Below are 20,716 nucleotides of genomic sequence, written 5' to 3'. Positions count from 1 at the left end.
CCTGAGGCAGGAGGTTTATTCGAGACACGTAGGTCACCTCGCCAACAATCTTTAGCTAACCTTTCTGTTGTGTAATGAACACTTTACACACAACATAAACGCGTTTCACATAATGCAGAAAGTGAACACCAAGTGCAAGAAAAACAAATGATTATCATGTTTACTTTCATAGCATCCCATCAGGATTATTTGGCCGCACAAAAAAGGCCTGAGCCACATCAAGCCAAACCTCAGCCAGTCCTACCGGGCGACGACGGGATAATATAGCCTGTGACCCAGCGATCAATAGGGCCTGTCCGTGGGGGGAATACCGCGCTGCAAGTGGAACGGCAGAGCTGTAACGAGAAGCTTCGCGCCAGGCGGGGTGGATTACAAGAAGGAAGCATTGGAAGGAGGTTCAGCCGAGACTATAATGAGGCAGCCCTTGTCCAGCGCGTCCCGTCACACGGACCGCACCGCCTGTCATGCTGACTCGCGCACGCGGCGGATTTTCCAAGGCAAAGTCGACCGTGTCATTTTCACAGCTCCGGCACCTTCTATTTGTTTTATCCCGAGCATATGCGCACGGGCGCTCTTTCATCCCTCGCCCGTGTTGTTTCGCCACCGTCACAGATCATAAGCGTCTCTGCGGACGGGCGCCCCGAAGATCCCTCTCGCATCCTTGTCGGGAATTCAAAGCGGCTCTCCGCCTCTGGTCGACAGCCTTTGCCGTCCGAAAGTCGAGGCCTACACAAAAGGACGAGCAGCCGAAAGACAGACGGGCAGTTTGAAGTTGATTGACAGCGACGGAGGGGACGGGGATGCATCGAGAAAGCAGAGTAAACAGAGCGCGGCACATGAACAGATGATGATAGATGATGGACGGCCTGATACGGCGAGCGGAGACGAGGGGGCGGCGAGTGGGTGGGTGGGGTTGGCGAAGAGGGCGCTTTTGCCCTGTCCGAGTCTGTCTGGTCTCTGTCTGAGAGGGTTAATGCACGCTGCACACCAGCCCTTGAATAATACACTAGCCATGGAGTTAAAATGGATAAACACATAAAAGATTCATCAACCTGTCAAAGCGCTGCAATAGTGTGTGTGTGTGTGTGGGGGGGGGGGGGGGGGGGTAGCTGTGAATAGCAGTCGGCTATGTGGGCCAATTCAGTGGTACATATTACACAAAGTACTATATAACTTGCTTAGAGTATGAGTGTCGGAATTCTCGCTATGGATATACACAAAGAGGACAGTCACAGCTACTCAGAGAGCTGCAGTAATATTAGAGTAGTAGTTTTTTTGTTAAGGGAAATGAGATTTTTAAACCAAATTAACTCATTGACTCCCAGCCAATTTCATTGAAGAAACCCCAAAGATTTTGCAAGGCCCACATAATATTGTGTTCTATTGCTATAAAAACATGAAACCTACCAAAAGAAAGATTAGAGTCTCTTCGTTAATCAGGAAAAAAATTGTATTTGTATCTGTTACCGTGTTGCAGGAATTAGCATTAGATTATAGCTATTTTTTTTAGCAATATTCATAATCCTGGTGAAAACCTTAACAAAAAGAGCTTGTTGCAACGTGGCACTGTCTGATCTCTTATACTCTGCTGCCACCTGCTGGCTCTGTTTTTAATAACTACCATTGCTTTAAGCCACCTCTTCATGTCAGAAGCTGTATCAATGTATGCATGTATGCTCTTGCATTTTAAAAAACAAAAAAAACACACAAAAAAACATGTAAACACATTTTTGGGAGTGAAAGACAAAGTATTAAAAAAATGTACACGTTTTTGGGTTTGAATGAGGTAAAAAGGCTACTATGGAGAAATAATGAGGCAGTAACGAGTAAGTCGCAGTGACAGTCTATAGCCAAAGTGGCTAAACTGAGAAAACATGAATATTTAGAGCTAAAAAAAAATAAATAAATTACAAATTGCTGTCCTTTGGCACACACATGGTACTACTTTACCGTTGGTTTAATTGGCTTTAGTGTTTATAAAGGGTCCTTGTAAAAATGGCTCCCATATTTGGGCACCACCGACCAACGCTAATGTCTGATTTGAACTTTCAGTGGGAGTCTGTCCACATAAATCGATTAACAAACAGTTTCTAGCAAAACACACCAGGTAATATTTTATCTTCAAGATCTTGATGACTACTTTCCAAATCAGTCATCATCATTTTGTCCCTTATGTATTCTTGTATGCTTTTAACGCTAGCGCGTAATCGTCCATTGATTTCCTATAGCGATGGTCCTCATTAGGGTTGCGGGTGTGCTGGAGGCTATTCCAGCTAACGATGGGCGAGAGGCTTTAGTCCATCCTGAACTGGTGGCCAAGCCAATCGCAATCGTGATCACACTCATTTTTACACTCTATTGGGGGGGTTGGTAAAGAGAAAAAATATATATAAAACCCCCTTTTGGTCAAAATTTGGATTCATTTGCTACTACTACCAAACTTTGGGTTTTTAAATATCAAAACAACTCAATTTTGAGGCGCTACAAACAATTTATGTCAGGTTGGGACCCAAGTAACAGATTGGTCCAATTTGTGACCAAAATGATATTGTTTTTTGCACAAAACAACCTTTTTTTTCCACAAATGACCATAACATTTATTATTTTGATGCAAAACAACCCAAAGTTGGGTCAGATTGACCCAAGTAGTGGGTCGGTCCAATTTTGGGCCCAAACTGTGAAACGTTTAATAACGATTACTAAAATCACGATGTATGCCGCCATAAGACGTCAACTATGTTATTTTTGTTTGTTTGTTTGTTTTTTAATCAATGGGCAGTGCAACATCTAAGTGCAGCGTGCCTGGTCAATAGGTTGTGGAATCAAAAACACTCACTAACTATGGCCAGAAGATGGCAGCATTGTAGCTCTTTTCAATGGGCTGCCGGTGTATGAAATTACAATGAAACATGACAAAATCTGATGAAATAGAACTTTTTCAAAGATGAATCATCCAAGCCTTTGTCATATTAAAGTTGTTGTTTTTAAAAAAAAAAAAAAAAAAAAAACATGTGGCAGCAAAAGAGTTAAGAGTGTGATTCATTGTTCAGCCCTCGTGCATTTTCTAGAAATTCCTTTCCTTTTCTAGAAATTTGGGATTCTCATTAGCTACACCTACAGTCACTGTTAGGTGTTATAGTGCCACCTGGTGTTTTGACTTGTGAACCTCAAGATTGTTCAGTTCCAGTTTTTACCTCAAGAGTCAGGAAAATATTCATGTGGACAGATTGATGTAAGAGACCTCATAAAGTCAGCGTTTGTTGTGGATGATAAACAGCCAAAGTAATGATACACTGACTAAAAGTAGGAGCTGTCAATGGCGAGGCGCGGCCTGTCAAAAACAATCGGCGGCAACAAAGGGAAATCTCAATCAAGGCGTTCTGTCTTCTCTGCAAAAAAGGAAAAAAAAATAAATACGCCCCTCCACCAGTGCTTTGTCATCGGCCCTGACAGACTGCAGCGTCATTAATAAACATACAAATGTGCAAACGCACACGGGCGCAAACACAGACACACACAAAGAGGATCCATTACATAACTCGAGCAAAAATAGTCCAGCTCTTTGAAAGCTCTGCTGCTCCCTCAGATCAATTAGTGGATTTCGATCCATCTCTGCACTCCCGGTGGACTCGTCACTCTTCCAGTGAGGCACTGGCGCTGCCCTGCTTTCAAACGGCCCGTGCATGCGTCCGTACTGTAAGTGCATGACATGCAACTGCTCCAACGTGTTCATGGTCAACGAATGATACAAAACTGACATGCTAGCTGTGCTTGGGGGCGAAAATAGTTGATGGATAATGAATGATGGATGCGCTGCGGAGGGATCATTTTTGTGGTTGTGGTTTTGTGGTTGTCTGGTGTATTGCCCAGCAAAAATACATTTTGAGGACTAGAGAGTTGGGGAAAGGGGTGGGGTATTGACGCCCCCAATAGCCCCCCACCCCTTTTGCATGCCACTACAGACCGCCAGCCAATCAAAGAACACAAATGGGCAAAAAAACAACTTAGAGTCTGCAATGCCTGTGGCACGTTTTGGAATTTAGAACGAAGCTGGAGATCCCCGTAACAAATCCCGCACAAGGATGGGGAGCGCCACACACACAAAGTGCGGAAACAAGAATCGAAACCGGAACCTCAGAACTGAGAGGCAGACGTGTGAACCACTATCATACTATGCTCATCCTTTGTCATCTTTAGTGTCCAGTTCAGAGTTATTATAGTTTTGGATTTTTATTTTATTTTTATTTTTTTTATTATAGTTAGCTTTAATTTCATTTTGACTTTGTTGTTGTTTGAATTAGTTTCATTTTTTAGCAAGTTTGTTTTTATTTTTACCCCCCCCCCCAAAAAAAAAGGTTTCATTTTAGTGTTTATTAGTTTTAGTATTATTTTTATTTATTTGCTGGTGTCGGGTCAAGTCACAATTTGGCAAGTTTCATATTTTTTCAAAAAAAAATAAAATTTGGTCAGTCTCCGCGGGTGTGGATGTCGTTTTATGGAATTATTGACTAATCTAAATGGCTTTGGAAATGGCTTGCTCTGTTTGATGATGCAATGATAATAGTTGAGTAAACATACCATTCTTGCGGATTCCTAAAAAGTAACGATCTCGGTTTTGGGCTCCCCACCAGCAATATATATATTTGAAAAAAAAAAAAAAGGTATTGTGGAATAAAGTAAAAACAACTTAAACAACTGACCTTGGTTCTTCTGTTGCTACTAAGCTACTTATTGGACAGAGACAAAAACAAAGGACATTTTCACGATAATTATAGTTAGTTTTATAAACCTAAGATGTAGTTTCAGTTAGTTGTCTTTTTTTTTTTTTTTTTTAACCATTTTTGTTTAATTTTATTTTAACGAAAATATTTTAGTTATTCCATTAGTTTTCATTAACTGCTAAAACACCCATTTCTGATTAACCTGCCACTTTGGCCATATTTGTGCTCATCTCTCACCACTGTTCACACGTTCCTCTAACTGCTACTATGAAGGGTGCTGAATTGTAGCTTCATCTAGGACTCATAATTTGTAGGTGCGAATGGTTTGTCTATAAGTGTGCTCGGTCCACAGTGCAGCACAGCTGTGGGTAGGCTCCAGCTCACTCACAAATCTAATTACGGCAAAAAAAAGCTTTCGAGAATGAAGATGATTCGTGATGGCAAAAAGTCTCCCTGGCAGTCGTTTAGCATTTGCAGTTTCGCATCGCCGTTACCTGTTTTTGTCAGGCGGCTTGCAACGGCAGTCAAAGCAGCCGGGCTGTCGTGATGGATTTGTATGGTATTGCAGCTGGACTTGTGTTGATCAATGCAGCGCGAGCTTGCGGCGCGACTCCGCAGAGAGCGTGAACGCTGCCAGAAAAATCAATCAAAAGGGAGAGCGCGACAACAAATGCATATTTACATTGACCGAGTATCTTTCCTCGGCGCAAACGGCTCCTCGTGGACCGTGCTGACAAGGCGGAGGGATAGTTTGTTGTTGGGGTGCACATTTTCAAATGCCTCTGAGGATTTGGGGGCATTTTTTGTTGTCATCTGCATTTTTGCATTTTTGGCACAATTTCTTGGCTATGTTTTTTAGACCAGTCCAAGGAGTACCTCACATCTTGCCCAAAGTTAGACGCTACACAGCAGACCAACCAAACACATGTCAAAAATTGCCTGATTTAAATGAACCTTAAGGTTAAGTGGAATGAAATGTATACAATATTTTAAACACTTTTTTTTTACAAATAAAAAACTGAAAAGTAGGGCATACGAAATTATTCACCCCCTTTTCTCTAAGTGCAGCCAACTTTACATCCTAATCTTGAAATGTTTGGCCATCAGACTGTAAATGTAATTACTTATCATGTATTACGTATAATGTAGGTCAGTGGTGTCAAACATACGGCTCGCAGGCCGGATCTGGCCCGCAAATGGATTTAATCCGGCCCGCGAAATTATTTTGTAAAGTTAAAAAATAAAAAATAAAAAATTGTACACGATCAAAACATATAGATTTGTAATTTCACAAGCAGTCCTCAGATGAGCAATGCAACTTGTACGGGCAATCGTCATCCTGGGTGTCATTATTTTACACACAACTTAAACTACAGTTTGTTTAATTATTATTATTTTTTGGTAATCAAACACCGACATAAACATGTTAAATACGACACGAATTCAATTACTGGTAACACAAATATATGTTACAAGGATTAACATCCTTATAAACATCATTAACTGTGCCATGCAATGCATTCTGGGAACAATATATATGCAAAACAGGTCGATTTAACACGTCCGGAATGTATACCGGCAAAATGTTGCTACGTTCCATTTGCATTCGTGTTATTTTTTGGAACAATATGATTACAGTTTAGCTCCGTAATTTAGGGCTGATCCAAAAAAATCTGCGTATAAATGACGGCATTCGTTTTTAAGTTATATACCGTTATTTTCCAGATGCGGCCCACTTGATAATATATTTTCCTCCATGCTGCCCCTGAGCTAACATGAGTTTGACACCCCTGATTGTAGGTCATGTCGTAATTTACTGTCCAGATGTTATTTAGTATCCCATTGCTCCGATGCAACAAAGTGAAAAAGATCAAATACATGCTGTCGACTTCAGTAGGGTCATTTATAAGTGAGAGATTTCTCATCGCTAAACCCCAAAACAACAATCCTTGGCGAAAATACACCAGCAGCACCAATCAACTAACCTCGCAGCAGTCAAATTAGGAACGAAACAACAATTCAGACAAAGCCTGTGCTCAATTGGGTTCTTTTCCCCTGGTCCCCCAGCCTTTCATATTCATCCAAAACAAACCAACATCAACACACAAAAAAGAATGTCTATATCCAATGCCCCGGTCACATTGAGATGGAAGAAAAAAGCGGCACAGGTGTCCCCAATCGTCCTGCTACCGACAAGCTAATCTTGCCGAGTATCTTCGTCTGCCTTTGGAGCATTAGGATTACACGTTTAATCTATAATTATCTTCTGCTTAAATCACTCACAATCTCATTATATGACAAAGTGCGACTCTTTTCCTCGGGAGACTATTCATGTCATGCACACCGGCAAGAGGGGGAGAGAAGCGGGTGGGGGGTGGGGTTGCTCTCGCTGATATATCCGACTTAAATCCCTCCCAACAAATCAATTTAGAGGAGAGTGAAGCAGACAGTGCTGAGACAGAAAACATAAGCGGACGCGCAGAGGGGGTGACGCAGTATAAAGCTTAAAAACCAACAGCTTGAAGCGACAGAGCAAAAAAAAAAAAAAAAAGGGGGGGGGGCAGCATAGGAAGCATCAAGGTCTTTAATACCACCTATTCTTGAACAACCGTAACAGATTTGTGTTTTGTGATTTTAAATAGGGATGTCACGATAAGGGCAATATCGTGATATTGTGATATTAAATCTGCCACAATATCGTCGTCGTCATGTTCACAATATTTAAAAGGAACACAACTGTTAAAAAAAAGTCAGGTTGATTTCCATTTGTGCAGTTCTAGCACCCTCTAGTGGCTATTTTATTAGTGCAATTTAATTTTCATTAGGGATATTTTGGCCTTCTATGTTTCAAATTATGCTAATTGTCAGATGAAGGCGAACCTAATTTGCTTGTGAAGCGATCAATGTGTGCTTGCATTAGCAAGTAAGAGCCTCACTGCTGTTATTAGAGATTGTAGGTGGTTTTATATGCATTGCTGTTATGTACAAAAGCACAATATTGTGCTTTTTTTTTAGTATGAGGTCGTTTTTTTTTTTTACAATAATGTGATCTTTTTTAAATATCGCCAACGCCCCCGCAATATCGTGATAATTATCGTATCGTGACCTTCATATCATGATCATATCGTATCATGATGTTTGGATATCGTTACATCCCTAATTTTAAACTATTCTCCAAATTCATCCTGTTTATCGGCATGTGTGTACCGCATTCATTTTGAGCCAAGCCTGGTCTTGTTATCATAGTAATTGTTTGTTGGCCTGGTTTTGTGAACTAGCAAGAAAAAAAAAATGTTTTGAGCACCTGGACTCAATGCCCTCAAAACCCAAGTCGGAACGAAATAAAAAGAAACAGATTGTGAACTGGAACAATCAACAAGGGAAACAGGACGAGGGCAGACAAACAAACAAACAAGCCACAGGTGAACAAAATAATGAACAGGAATTCAGAAAATAAGAGCGCATGGGAAGAACTAATCTTTCTATCACTATGACATAAAACCTAAAATGTCTTTTCCACAGTCAATAAATGAGCTTCATTTTACCCATCAGATAAAACGAATCGGTTGAGTGGTTCAACTAAGAAATGATTTAAAATGTTGGCTTGTAGAGAAATGAGGGGAAGCCAGCTTGAGTCGAAACAATAATCCATTAAATGACTATTATTTCTGATGATGTATGTTGAGTGTCGGAAGCTAAGAAAGTGTTCATCACGCATAACAAAATGTGAGTGTGTGCAGTGAAAGTACAATCCGAAATTGAGAACATTTGGGGGAAACAACAAGTCTTCAGTTTGCAGTTTTTACAGTATAGTAAAAACCCCAAAATTGTTGGGGGCGTCGAGATGGAGCCTTGCTGCAAATGGCCAGTAAATGACATACCCCAAAACAACTACTTATATTAATAGATTAAACCATAGAAGAAGAAGAAGTCAATCCAAAATACATTTCTTGGAATATGAGTTAAACAGCAACATCCAGCAGTTTTTAATCAGTGTCAGAAGGCAGCCATTTTTTTTCCTTCTTAAATTAATTAAATTAAACATGAAGGGTGTTTCTGAACATTTGTTAGTACAAGTCAGCGGGGTAGTATTTAATACAACGAAACGTTTAATTTGAGTCCTGTTTTTCAATATATTGTGAGCGTTGACTTGTCGCCATCAAGAATGTAGCTCAGCTGCTAGCTTACTGCTAATGGCTAGCTTATTTTGACAGAAGGTCCCTTGTCAAGCAACAGTTTATGTTCTGTACTTTTAAAACGACACCTCTGAAACATCCACAGCAAGAAAGCAAAACATGATCATTAAAAAGATAGCCTAACGGATCGTAAAATCCCTTTATCGTTACCCTTGAAATACTCGCCTTTCTTTGGTTTTCCTGTCGAGGTGTTTTTTTTTTTTGTTTTTTTTGTTTTTTTAGAAGGCGGCCATTTTGCCACTTGCTGTCGAGTGAAAATGACATCACAGTTGCTCCGGTCTCATGTAACAACCAATCACAGCTCAGCTTCAGAAAACAGGTGAGCTGTGATTGGTCGTTGCTTGAGCATTGCGCAACTGTGATGTCATCTGAGATGGATAAAGAGGCTGGATTTTTGCTGCATAACTCATATTCCACAAATGTAATATTAATCACAATGTCATGTTTAGACTAGTGAGGTCACATATAACATATTGTCAAGAAATGTTTAAGGTCAACTTCCTTAATCTAATTCCCAAAACAATATTACCCGGCTTGCAGATGATTACATTTCTAAAAAGAGAAAAAATAATAATAAATACCAGTGGAATTGTGAGGTCGCTGGCGTGTCACTGCTTAGCAAACCTAAAAAAAAATACTAATTGTCAAGCAAGAATATTAATTAGCATGAGGTTCTTAAAAGCCACTTTTTTTTTCTTTTTTTGTTGTTGTTGTTTTTAAGTGAATTTTCATAAATTCCGCTAACAACCAATGCTAAACTTTGCTTCTATCAGAATGATCTTAAAACAGTTATCTTACGGCACCTGAAGACGTGACAAAAACACAAATAGGTGGACTGGTGAACTGTGTACTACAAAATATCTGGGAGCGAACTCTATTTGATCTGAAGTCATAGGGAATTTATATTAGACCCCAAGACGCTTTTGGCACTGTCATCAGTTGAACTGTACAGTATACAGTATTGTGCTGCAGTACAATAGATACTCTTCAGGCTCTCTTTCAGACTGTTTAGTGTTTATTTTTATTTTTTTATTTTATTTTTTTAAGGAGGGGACTGAGCTTGCAGTGCCGGCAGGCAGAGTCAAGACTGTGAAATGTGAAGTGAAAGCTACTGTGTGTGTGTGCTAGTTACTGTATTAATCATGGCAGTGACACATTTAGGAAGGAAGCAATTGCGCTTTGAGAGACTTTCGAAATAATTTCGAACATGAGTGGACATTTCTTGCTTTGCATAAACAGCGAGTTTGAGAGCGTAATACGGGTTGCTGACCTTTGCTAATAATGTCCCATTCTTTGATGTAAAATTCAATTGGATGGAATTTCAGTTTCTTTGGACAATATGCTGAGCTCTTACATATTGATCCCTTTTTAAGGTTACGTATGAATTACAGGGCAAAATCCCTGCTTTGCCCCGAATATGGAATATTCTGCAGGTGCTACCAGTTGTCATGGAGTTGAGCCAGCAGTCAGTCAGGGTGAACACATCTGTGTGAGCTGCCACTCAGCGGCATGTCCTGACCTGCAAAGGCTGTCCCTTCAGCCATGGTGATGGCGTCTGTCAGATGCACTATGGGCGCTTATTAAAAAAAAATATATAGGATGGATGGACGGATGGACAGATGTTGGGGTTTTGTGCAAAAGGCAATATAAATCATAACCGACTGACATTTTTTTATTTTAATGGATGGGCTAAAAGACAGAAATGATTCAATAATGATTTTTAAATGTGTTATCAGCTGCACACTGGTATGTAATTCAAAATTCCGTAAGGATTTATAAAACAAAAATAAGTAATGTAATTTGTCAAATAAAAAAGGCTATTATAAAGATATTTTTGGCCAAATTTTGACATTGTACAGCTTTAAATATAGAAGGTACAAAAAGCAATGTAATTTCTCACACAAAAACATTTAATTAAAAAGTAAGTCTGTTAAGATAGTACATTATATTCCTACGTTATACTCACTAATAAATTTAGTGATGATTTGTACAATTAGTAATTATCATACGGAAGTGTATTGCTTTCACTTAAATAAAATCTCTTTTCTGAGTAATTCTTCGGGACGTTTTGTTTTGCTTTTAATTTTAGATTCCGTTTTATTTTATGGATTATTTTTCTGTTCTCAGAATAATTTTTGACTGTTTTTCAGAATGATTTTTATTTATTTTTTTGCAGGGTATTGAATCTAATTTCTTCAATCAATTTGATTTCAATTCACAAGCGTTTAGAGAATTTATGGGAAAAGGATTAAAATAATCGATTCATGGCTTTATGAATCGTTATCAGGATGGAATAGGAAAATCAATATCATTTATTCAATTTTTTAAAAACCTACCCTAGTTTTTTGGAATATTTTTTTTCAGCTTTTCAGAATAATTTATTTTTCAGTTTTCAAGAGAATTTTGGGGGGATTTTTTTTTTTCCCCAAAACATAAAAATATTATTCAGAAAAATAGAAATGGCTAAGATGCATGGCTAGGTGGCAAAGATGAGATAGCAGTTAACAAGAAAGAATATTAACAGCTCCTTTTGTCATGGCCTGGGCCGCATGCGCCAGAGTTCATGACCAGTTCATGACCTGTTATGTGCCTTTTACGCGTCTGTTTAGGTACTGCTGTAACAAGTGTCTGTTTACAAAACGTGCTGTTCGTGATGTCAACCTTTAATCCTTTGGGTGATGTTGGGGATCTATGTGACGGTGTTCTTTAGTCCTTTACTATCCACTGTCTGTAGGTGCAATCTGAGAATTGTGTGTGGTTTGCCGGATTATTACTCAACTGTCCAACTGTCCTGTGTACAGCGTTTCTGCCTCTCGATGTGGATAAATGGAGAAAATCTTATTTGTGTCTGCATCTGGGATACAAACCTTTCAGTACACAACACCTTTTTCCAATAAGTGGAGCACTGTAATTGAAGGATGCGAGCTCGCATGAAGCCACAACACGTGTTAACACGGCGATGCTTGAAGAAACGTGTAATTACTGGCGATGTTGGAGCGTGAAGATCCTCCAGCAGTCAATCAAGCCTCGGAGGAGAAAAGTGCAGAGCGCTTCGACTTAAGACGTTTTTTTTTTTTTTTTCACCCTCACTATGTATCTTCCAAGAAACTTAGTTGTTGCGTATGCCGTCGAGTTTTGATCTCCAACTCCCGTGGTTGTTATTAAAAATTCATCGGCGAGATGACAAATGGGTCCACAAGAACATGAGAACAAAGTGGAACATTTCCCAACAGTGCCGTAAAGATGCTATTAAAGGGGCTCCATTAAATGTCTGGCACTGGAGAAGTTCTGTCTGTTGCCAGATTGCTCGTCTTAGATCTTAAACAGGGGGGTGCACTCAAAAAAAAAAAAATTTAAAAATGGAGCTTTGCAGGCTTTGCAGCCGGGCCGACAGGTTCAAAAAGGATTTAGATGAACCCAGTCAGAAAATTACAAGTTCGAAGCGAGTTAGTGCAAACAACTGAACAACAAGACGTTCCCTTTCAACTTTTTGTTTCGTTGCTTGCTTGAACTTTACATTGGCTGACAGCCTGCCATAGCTCATATGAAAATATTGGCATCGTCAAGGAACATCATTGCAGCAAATCAAGTTTAAAAATGCATGAGAGAGTACGTTATCATTAATTCTGGTTCAGATTCATCAACGTTTTCTCGCCTGTCAAGACGGTAGGTTCTCGTCTCGTCTGTCTGGTAGCAAAGTAATGTAAGATGTTTTTTAAGGCAAGAGGCCCACATAATTGCATCATTTTTCTTCCAGGCTTTGCACAATCAGGATTTGTCGGCCGAGAAGCGATCAACGAGCGAAAAAAAAAAAAGATACGATCAGACGATGGAACAATATATCTATTTCAAAAATGTTTATACTCGACAGTCGAACGCCGCCATTTGTGGACAGTGTTATGTTCTGGAGTTGATTGGATCCCAGAGCGCAGGCACAAATAAGATTTTAACTATTTATTCACATAACTTGACTAGACGAGAAACAACGGGAGTTGCACAGAGGAACAGTGGTAATAATCCGACAAAGACACACGCTTCTCACAAGGCTTATATAGACAAGGAATCGATCTGATTGGTTGTGGCTAGACATGTGGGTAACAGGACTGATGTGGAATTATCTGATTGGCTGTTGACCAGGTAAAGGGATTAAAGATTCCCTTGACATCACATAACATCACATAGCCTAAAACCAGTTGAAACTAGATGCTAGTTCCATCAGTACATAACAGACACTTGACCTCACGGTCATGAACCCAACTTAACAGGTCATGAACTCAAACTTAACCCTGGCGTTACACCAGACATGACAAGGGGTAGCGAAAACCAACATATAATTGACATCAATTGGAATGCATGGGGAAAAAAAATACGTAAAATTCTTTAAAAAATGCTGATAAACATGAAATATAACGTACCGTCCTAGTTCATGGATGAGATCAATGGCGTCACTTGATCGATTTGGCAAATTAAGACATTAACAGCCGATCACCGATTTTGCATAAAATGTTAAATATGATCCGATCCCCATGTTTGTGCTGTAATTCGCGGTGTGAAGAGGAATTTTTCTGCCCCAATCTGATCTCAGCCGTCAATTGTAAATGATAAACCTGTTCAATATTTTACGACAGCAAATCAAGTTGGGTTGCGATTGTGACATTGAATGGAATAATCTTGTTCTGTTGCCGATCACAAATGGAGTCGGACTGAACAATTTTGAAAAATAATTTGCGATTTTCTTTGCCCTTTTTTGTCTGCTGCTATATGGAATTTTTCCCCAAAATATCTTTACAACAGCCTTTTTATGTGACCATTTATGACTGAAACGTCTTCTAATGAGCAGATTAACACTTTAGCTGTTCACAATGGGTACTGCTGCAAGCCTCTTGCCAATAGTTTTCAAACTGGACTCGGGTTTGAATTTCCCGCCTTCTGTCTGCGGCTGTGACGTCATGTGTGCGTTGTGTATGTGAAGAAGGGGATGTGCAGTTTCATTTTTCGTCAACAGGTGGCAGTAGCGATTTGAAATTGAATATTCTACGTTCAGTAAACTTTTTTTTTTTTCAACATTTTCTTTCCATGTGTTTTTTAACAAACAATATGTTAAGCTGTATTACAATAACTGTGATAATTACTTTTTCAATAATAGCCCATCTACGTTTCTTTATTGTGGTCTAGTCCGAAACCTCGGCGAACTTTCTTCATCAGCCAGATAGAACACGGGGCTCTGCATCATTATTTCCCTTCCACTGCAAGCGAGAACGTATTAAACTATTTGTGTTCGTACCTTCTCTTGCTCCGACAGCCTAATTTGCAGTTGCAAATACAAATGTAGGTTTCGCAGAGAAAACATCACGGCGCTTTGCATTCGTCGGCTTTCATCACGCGCGCCAGAGAGAAGCGCGGGAGAGACGCTTCTTGTGTTGATTACTAATGATACGATTAAACGTCTAATTTATGGCACCAGATCAGAGCTATGAGACGCCGTTAGGAGTTCGGGCGAGGCCACGGGAATGGAAAAAAAATAATAATTTGGGCTTTTTGTGTGTCTTCTGGAGGGAAAATCATTAGCTGGCTGAAAGAAAAGCTGCTGTCCTGAGATAATGAGCGCCTGTCGCATGTTGGGACAGCCATTAAGAAGATTGTTTGGAGTGTGAAAGGGCCTCAAGCACGGACGCTTTCTTCGCAACATCCATTCGAATAAATATTCTTCCACTGTCACTAGAGTGAGCGCTCCGATCGCTGGTTTGCATAGCCGAGCGCTCCGAGGTGAGCCTTTGTAACCGGGGGGAAATTCTCGTCCAAGCCCAGCAAGCCAGTACCTGCAATAACTCATGCATGACATTGCATCAGATGGGACATTTAAATTCCAGCTACAAGTTTATTACTTCAATGTCATGCGGGGTGTTCTCCCTCACAGTAGCAACTTTGCATTGCATTGCATTTCTCACTGCATTAGGCGATCGCATTTGAGCTTGTCAAGCGTTTCCAAATGGAATTCTTGAAGTTGAGGGCTTTAATAAGTGTCAAAGTAAAATGTCGACTGAACTCTGCCATGTATTTTCTCTGGTTTCCCAGTTTTCTCACCGCCTTCTTATGATATAGCCTTCAGCAAGCAAACATAATAAAACTTTTTTTTTTGGGGGGGGGTGGGGGGAAGACGTGGGCTTCTAAATCTCTTTTATGTTTTATGAGAGCAGCATCAATGGCAATTAACGATAACATTTCAACAATCATTATTGATATCAAATAAAGTATAATAGAGGGAATTGCAATTTGCACGTTCAGCTTGTCTTATCTATCTTGGTTGAATTGATTGATGTTTATTTGAGAATGTATACAGTAATGCAAAAGAAGTATTACAATTTACCGTTTTACAATTTTTAACAAATGATATAATGGATTTAAGACAGTGGTTCTTAACCTGGGTTTGATCGATGAGACTGGCTCAGGGGGTTAGACGGAGGTTAAGATCATAATTTGACTCATGATTTGTGATGATACGCTGGCTGCAGGAGATTGCGCTACATACGTACATATTAAGACATAGATGTGTAAAAATAATTTCAAGTTCTTTTAAAGTGAAAATAACGACTACTGTAAATTTGGCGCACCACAGAGGAGAGGGTTGTTAATAACGACCTTGCTAAATTTGATAGAATCAAAAAATAAAAAATAAAAATAAAATACACTAAAAGCTCTAGGGGGAAACATACCCCACTCAATTTTCACTTGTCAATCAAATGTATTCAAGTATGTCAAGTCCACAGATAACTTTCCCTAAAGTGACTCTCTTATGTGGACCCACACACCAGCCTGGACCAGCCTGTTTGTTGACATTCTACTCCGGAGCTAGCAAGCTATCATCCTAGCGAGCTCACTAGCTTGCAGGCTAGTGACTGTAATAAATATTCAATATTCCTTAACGTGTCTGTTATGTGGACCCACAGACTGACAAAACACCAAGCAAGGTGGTGACAAATTGGACGAGCCCACCACCAATATGATACTAAGCTAGCAAGCTAGCAAGCTCGTTAGCTAGCAGGCTAGCGACCGTAAGAAACATTTATCGTTCCCACGATTGGATTGAAGGCGCTGAATACTTCCTATATAGTGGGGGATGGCTGCCTAATCTAATGCCAGATAGCCCAAATGCATACTTGGGCTTGTTTTTAGGCAAGCCCAGAAAAAAATCCAATAACTGAAATGTTAACGAGTGTAAGGTTATATCTCAATAATTCAGCACTGAATTGTTTTCAGTCTTTGCACGTTTGCAGCACTAATCCTCCAAAATATTCTTTGTATTTACAATTTACTGAAAACACTTTACAAGATCTTTAACTGCTGTTAATATTCAAACAAATACAAAATTGATGGGTTCTGGTTTAAAAATCCAACAGAAAGTAAGACACATCATCATATAAGCTAAATTGCCATCATCAGGAGCGCACTAAGGGGAATATGTTGACATCTTCGTTTGTGATCAGAACCTTACAGATACTGTTAAATGTTACTGAGTGTTATTGAGTTTGCCCGGGATTAAAAGTAAAACTTTCTGTTTACTGTGACTCCCCCTTTTTTTCAAAGAAATGAAAGCTCTCGTTCCGAATTGAAGCTTCCTCTGGGTTTTGCCTGCCAGTCTTATTGATGCTTCAAAATATTGAATTCCTGATGAAAAGTATGGCGTTCACACAAACACACAGCATGCAATATCAAATTATTGATTCCGCACAGATTCTATTTCACCATCTACGAGTGGAATAAAAGCACTCCCGCTGCTTTTATGGCCGCTGAAAACCAAATGTGCACATCAGCGCTAATATGATAATGTCTTTGGGGCAGGTGGATCGTAAAACTGAAATGCAGCGTTCACCAGACACGTTGTTGATACGCAAAAGAGATGCTTTCATTTTCTATTTTGTCATTTTCAAACTGGGGCAATCGGATGGAGTTCTTCCCAGAGTAATAGCTAACTTTCTCCCTGAGGGAAAAAAAAAAAAGATGTCCCAAATCTAATATTCATAAAACAAATAATTCTTCTTGATTGAGAGGCTGTAGTTGCATCACTGTTTATCATCGTTAGTTCATAAAATATCTAGGTTGAAAGAAAAAAAAAAAGAAAAAAAAGGATAAATTTTACAGTCAGAGCAGGGTGCATTATCTTGCACTGTAGCTAGCCGTAGAAAGATGGCTGCAGTACGAATGGAAATCTGGTACACCAAAATAGGGAGATAGAGCAAGTCAAAACCCTACTGCCAGAAAAGTGACAAAAGCACCCAAGACCACCAAACTTTATCATGTCTCCTAACTCAAATCCTGAACCTTTCCTAACCAAACTCAACCGTCACCCCTAACTTGTCAATCCTAACCTCTCAAACCCAAACATTAAACACAACTCTTCCTCAACGCAATATGATCCACTCCAAACCTGAACGTAATGCCAAACGTTTCTATTTATACCTCCTTAAAACTAGGGATGCTCTGGCACCATTTGTCCTCTGACCAAAAAAAACAAAAAACAAAACAAAAAAACATCTCCTTACCAGCCTGACATGTAACTTCCGGGCAAGTGAAATAGGAGCATTTCAGCTGTGTTTACTTTAAGGTAAACACGGGAGTGGTTGGACAAATATGTGCAATATGAATTCACACTTGGTGTTCCACAGGGTTCAATTCCGGGGCTTCTGCTGTTTTTATACAAGACAAGAACACAACACTTTCCGAATTCAAGGTGAAGTGAGGCATATTCGATGAAAAAACTACTCTCCCTGTTCATTTTGTTTACCACTAAACCTTATACTTATGTCTAGAATTTTAAAAACAAAACAAAAAATCATTGTTTTCAATAAATAATATGCATATCGGAAAACTAGTATGGTTCTATACCTTCATCAAGGTTAGTAAGCACTAGCGTAGTGTGAAAGTGTGCACTGCTCATGTCATCGCATGATCTGATTGCACCCATTTGAGGCAACAAGGCATGATTGACCCATTTGGGTTGTGCAGAAAAGGCAAAAAGTGGGTAACACTGAATCTTCTGTCCCGGCTCTCACATTGAAATTTGGCGTGAGGCAAAAGAGGCGAAAGAGTGATTGTGCTGCCACACTGCAACTGTTGTGTGTCACTTGTTTGCGACAACTTGTCCTTCTCCTCTCGAGATGATCTTATCGCAGTACCGCATGGTTGGCAGTGAGGAAATAAGCTTGACTATCACACATTCACACTTTTGGAAAACAATCTACAAAACATGCGAGATGTGCAATAAATGGGCAAATTCAAACATCCCCAAGCCGCGTGTGTGTGTGTGTATGTTTTGCTTTTTTGCACATCACACATGATATAGCCCGGTTCATGTTTGCACGTGTATTCCTCTGAGGCTCACAGTTATGAAGCTTGACAACACGGAAACTTTTCCTTATTTTATCAACCATTTGAAGAAGAAAACTACACGCAATCTTTTCAAACTCGACAATTGATATGCAGATGGCTCAGAGGTGTTTGCAAAGAGAGCGGAGTTATTCTGTGTCAAACATTTTTTAAACGATGAAATGCCCAACAAGAGCAGCGGGTAATCTAAATGCTCAAACATAAACTCAGATATTTCCTAAAAGTTGCCAAAATACTTTTTAAATCTACTGAAATGCCCACCAAGAGTAATCTAAATACTCCTAATACTTCCTCTAAAGGTTACAAGGTCATCGAGATACTTATAAATGCACTTAGATACTTCCTACAAGTTACCAAAAATACTTAAATCTACTGTAATATTCACTAAATGTAATTTAAGTACTCAGATGAACTGAAATACTTCTTAAAGGTTACCGAAATACTCTTAAATCTAACTGAAATATTGAATAGATGTAATCTAAATACTCATAGAAATACTCAAATACTTGCTAAAAGTTACCTAAATGGACTTAAATATACTGAAATGCTGAAAAGTAATATACATATTCCTAGATGCTAGATGTACACAAATACTTTCTAAAAGTTATTGAAATACTCTTAAATCTATTGAATTACTAACTAAATGTAATCTAAATACGGCTAGATATATTCAAATATTAACTAAAAGCTATCAAAATAGATCAACTGAAATGTCCACTAAAACTAATCTAATTGCTTAGATGTACTGAAACACTTTGAAAAAATAAAAAAAATTAAAAAAATGTGCCAACATACGTTGAATTAGAAATATACAAACTGCATTCAAATGATTAGAAAAAAAATATTACATACATAAAAAAATAAAATAAAATACAAATTTCACCTGAAAAATATCTGTAACCAAACAATTCTAAAATGATTGAATACACACATATTGCACTTAAGTTAAATGCAGTGGAAATGTTCTAAACAAATGTGCTGGACTGATTATTATTATTATTATTATTATTATTATTATTATTATTTAAGTTACAGCTAATTTACCATTATCTAGGCTTTAAGATTGAATTCGGTACAATGATTCGAGAATGACTGGCATATGTTCTTGAATTGAAAGAAAAAAATGACATTTGATGCCAAATGGAGCCATTAGTGCATAAAAAAAGTAGAAGTTAGTTTTGGATTGTATGATCATTAAAACACGAATAGTATAGACATCATAGAAATTATTTGCGAATAAACCTGCTCATTAACGCTGTTTTCTTCAGCGCCGCTGTTTAATTATTTAACACTTTGCTCTAAAACTTGATGCGAAGCGTTTATCGTGAATAAGAAGCCGAGCCAAGCGTTTGCATCATGCACGATATGCTCGCTCCATTATCCCACCATGAAATGCGCTCATTGTCTTTACCTCTAATTATCATTAACATGATACTAACCCCCCATGCCCCCTCCTTTGCTTCTCCAGACAAGATAAGTTGTATGCCGCATATTAACGGTCCCCAGGCTAAACCTACCGTACGGACCGCCCACCTCTTCCCTCTTCATTTGCGTATGATCTCCCGGCCGCCCACACGTCTTCTTTCTGTGGCGATGGGCAAAACAAACTGGTGGGCTGGTTGGAGCAGAGCAGAACATCTGCAAGGGAACAAACAAAAGAAGCATTTAAAATGATTGTTCAATGTCCAGGGGAGCGCGGCACGCAGTTGACTTGTTGCATACGGCGGAGGATTAATGAGCGTTTAGCGCTCAGCTGAGAAAGCAGCATTGTGTTGAAAAGGGCAACACGGCGCCAGCGTTCGGCATTAAGCCGCAAAATGGCACGCAGCTACAACGTGATGATTTGTTTACGTTTTTATGGGAATCACAGTGAGATGATTGGGATTGTCTAATGGGATTTGTTGTCGGCGAATTAAACGGTAAATAGATATGGCAATTATCGTCAACAGTCATCATCAGCATCATTATCATATTGACTTACAGTTAAACGGGTGCGTCAAGAGGACGTTATGGAATAATCGATGTCTTGATTGCGGGTAACGGTGCGCTCGTGGCGGTGTCTCAGTCACGAGGTTCTGGGTTGGAATCTCAGCCCAGGTTCTACTGGTTCAGGTTCTACACGTTCGAGATTTGAATCACAAACCTCACAACTGTGAGTCGGATGAAATGATTCATTGAAATTGGAATGACATCGCCATGGAGGAGAATTAATTTGAAAAATCGCAAAAGCTGCAATTTGGTACGAGGGGCGGAGACTGCCATAAGCAGGACACGAGATTCTCTCTCTCTCTCTCTCTCTCATCTCCTTTTCTCTGTGTCTCCTTGTCTTTTCTCTCCCTCCCTCCCTCCCCCTCGCCCCTCTCTCTACCTCCCCCAACAACAAACTGTAAAAGTTTAACTGTAATAAATAAATAA

The 20,716-nt window shown here is 39.3% G+C and overlaps 2 protein-coding genes across 2 annotated transcripts in view; one reads left to right on the top strand and one right to left on the bottom strand.

The window, feature by feature from the left end:
• Window positions 1–20,716, bottom strand: part of dph1 (diphthamide biosynthesis 1) — a 226,629-nt gene that overhangs the window by 170,889 nt on the left and 35,024 nt on the right. Inside the window, exon 4 of the mRNA XM_077541010.1 lies at window positions 19,819–19,939. The gene's annotated coding sequence lies outside the window, so the exon portion shown is untranslated. The remainder of the gene's footprint in view (window positions 1–19,818; window positions 19,940–20,716) is intronic.
• Window positions 1–20,716, top strand: part of rtn4rl1b (reticulon 4 receptor-like 1b) — a 145,330-nt gene that overhangs the window by 105,639 nt on the left and 18,975 nt on the right. The window lies entirely within an intron of this gene.

This window comes from Festucalex cinctus, chromosome 13 (assembly GCF_051991245.1).
Source record: "Festucalex cinctus isolate MCC-2025b chromosome 13, RoL_Fcin_1.0, whole genome shotgun sequence".
Taxonomy (NCBI): Eukaryota; Metazoa; Chordata; class Actinopteri; order Syngnathiformes; family Syngnathidae; genus Festucalex; species Festucalex cinctus.
Note: the sequence above shows the minus strand (reverse complement) of the source record. Positions and strands in the feature narration are given on the sequence as shown.